General features: G+C 45.5%; 1 pseudogene; it reads right to left on the bottom strand.

Annotated features, from left to right (window-relative positions):
- Positions 1–1,883: 1,883 nt before the first annotated feature.
- On the bottom strand, positions 1,884–2,931 carry LOC119344799 (annotated as a pseudogene).
- Between the last annotated feature and the right edge of the window lie 192 nt (positions 2,932–3,123).

The raw sequence follows: 3,123 nt of genomic DNA, 5'->3' as shown, positions 1-3,123 counted from the left end.
GCTGCCAGGGAGCCCAGGTGTCGGTGCCGCTCGTAACTGTTGGGTTAGTTAGAACATAGAACTCTTTCGGCCTAGGCGCAACCCCGGACTGGCGACTATGCGGTTGTTCGCTTCTTCCACCGAAGTGAGTTCACCACGAGCATCCTCTACCCACCTCATGTACACGTGTTCATCATAGGATGGACTAGCATTGGCGCCACACGATGGCGCAGCCACCCCACCTAATCATGTTATGCCGGAGAATGGATTTCTTCGAGGGGTCTCTCCTCTTGATCTTGGACAGATATGAACACAAACCTGTAACTGGTTTCCTACGGTTAAGGTTGGCGGCGAAACATTCAGCGTCCTTTGCTGCCTCCTTGCTGGTCGTTACTCGACCAAGAGAAGTACACCTTGTCCTAGCTGCGTGGAGAGTTGTGTGTAGTATGCCCCGAGAAAAACAATGACCAATCGCTTGATATGTGGATGTGCGCCGACATGGACGGTGCTGCCTCAAACTTGCCGCAATGGGTCAAGCTACATCATCCACTGGGGAGTGGCCAAAAACGTCGCTCCGTCCTGTAGCTATTCTAGATGATGGGGTACTTGTGTGCGAAGCATCTGGGAACCATCTATGCCGCTGCATTTTGCAAACTCAAAAACTTGTCGAGGTCAAGGATAAACTTCATATGAAAAGTCTGGAATACTACAACGTGGAGATGGACACAATCATTGAGTACCCGTGGAGAAGCAACGCCGGCTTTGATGTAATTCCTTATGTTCCAAGTTTGGTCCAATCTAGTTATAGATGTTTTTTTACTACAACCTAGTTATAGTTGTGGCAGGCAAAACTAAAATAATTGGTTGGAAACTTGCGACATACTAGGTGACTTGTGTGTTTGCGAGCATGAAAGCATATATTTCTGTCATGGCAAATTTTTGGAAATATTTGTACTAGTATCGTGGCAAAATTTACATGTTGTTTTTGCTTTTTCTAACATAAGTCCTTTTCCACAAAGGTCAAATTTTGAAAATTTTCTTATGATCACATGGAAACTTCATAATTTTTTCCTTCCAAAATATGGCAATTTATGTTTTATAATGTTCACAGTGACAACTTTAGAAATTGCTATCTTTGTACATACTTACAAGTGGCGGTGGCTGTGGCCCAACCTCTATTTACGGTTGCAACAGTAGGTTTGTTCTCTGCGTAAACATAACAACAATAGTTAAATGCTACTACCATGGATCTCTTTTGTAAGGATGGCAATTTTACCCATAGGTACGGGTACCCGCGGGACCGCGACCAGCATGGGCAGGGTATGGGCACACTTTTATACCCATGAATAGTACCTATATCCTACCCATTAAGTCATGGGTAGGTACGGGTATAGTCTTATACCCACGGGTATACCCATACCCTGCCCGTTTGTGAACTAATATTATATATTAAGTTGTCGTCAATTAGTCATTAATTTGTCATGTGACTCGTCTACTCCTTTAACTTAAGAGTATGTTGTGATTTCTAAATTTTGATATTGGTCAATTACTCCTTTACCTATTATTGTGATGAGATAATTGTTTTTTTTTGGTCAAATGTGCTATCAATGAGCGTAAAATTGTGAACAACATGTGTACTATTTGTCCTACCCGCTGGGTATCCAATGGGCACGGGTACCCGTCGGGTATGGGTATGGGTAAAGTTTCATACCCATGGGTACGGGTATGGGTAGAATTTTGTACCCACTGACTATACGGGTATGGGTATGGTATTGGCTCTAACCTGCTCATACCCTACCCATTGTCATCCTTACTCTTTTGGTAATATATAGTAGCAATAGGAGAAAAATATTTAGAATTTAAAAAGTCTCCAATTTATTTATTTATTTGATTTCTAGTCAAAGTCAATACTGAGCAGGGAGCAAGACGAGCTTCTGTAAGATGGAGGGGCACCTGCTCCTGAGATGGACAAAGCCATCACGCCATGACTGCCTTCAGGTTGTCGAGTGAAGCGAGGAAAGAGAAGCATGCCGCGTTGAGGCCTTCACAACCATGCTGCTCAGCCAACACCAACATGGTGGCTGTTGTGCTTTGGTTGATGTAGTTGAACAAGGTCTCCTCGCACATCAATTTGAGCCTCTCGAGGTTATACCTGTCTTCTGCTACCAGCAAATGTTGTGCCATCTCCATAGATTCACTGTTGTCAATCTCAGGCAATGCGTCCGTGTAGATGAAGTGAAGCATGGCTTTGAATACCTTAGCTTCCATATCATCGATCCGTATGTAGGTTGCCTCCTTCTCTTTCATAGGACCAAAGAGCTCAGCCAAGAAGACCGAGGACCGAGCAGCAAGCATGTACCTATGCGCCGGGAACAGCACACCGCCGACCTCGAAAGTCATGTCCCCTGCCTACCTGGTTGCCAAGAGGTGGAGGAGTTGGTGGTATAAGTCGGATGGCGGCATGACTACGAACCGCGCATGGTGTGTCTCACTGGAGACAATGCGGATCTCCTCCGTGAGAGTGACATCGCACCTGATACTGAAGAAATCATCTTTCAGAAGCGTTGATTCCTCCAAATATTTCCTCTTGATGAATTTATTGAATCCCCATCCTCGTTTGGGACTGAAAGCACGGAGGTCACTTGTCTGGCTGTGCGATGACACACTGACCTTAAAAGTTGCCTTGACATCCTTGTTGTCGGTGTCATTATCGCGCCATAGATGCATGGCTACCCAATCGGTGTCGAATGTGACGTTGCCATCAGGGTAGTATTTGAGGTGCCAGTGATGGCCCCCCACAACAAACTTCTTGGATGTGATGCATTCGCTGTTGCCGAGCCCCTTGGTGTGGGAGTTGCCCTTGATCTTGAGGATGTGCGACCGGGATACGTCTTCGGCGACAATGGCCGATGAGCTCCACGAAGGTGTCGCACCAGCGGTGTGAGCAGCCATGGAGGATGGGAACCAGTTAGCCTTGGCAGGCCGGCAAAAGGCTAAGAGCATGGTGAATAGTATAGCCAGCTACTGGCTACATGACCATTCCATGTCATCAAGAGTTAGCATTATTAGTTACACATAAAATAGAGCCGACTAGGTTGGCTATAAGGTTTCTACTTTTTCTTATTTTCTATCTATCTCTCTCTT

The sequence above is a fragment of the Triticum dicoccoides genome, unplaced genomic scaffold (assembly GCF_002162155.2).
Source record: "Triticum dicoccoides isolate Atlit2015 ecotype Zavitan unplaced genomic scaffold, WEW_v2.0 scaffold186739, whole genome shotgun sequence".
NCBI classification, from domain to species: Eukaryota; Viridiplantae; Streptophyta; class Magnoliopsida; order Poales; family Poaceae; genus Triticum; species Triticum dicoccoides.
This window is presented reverse-complemented; position numbering and strand designations above follow the sequence as displayed.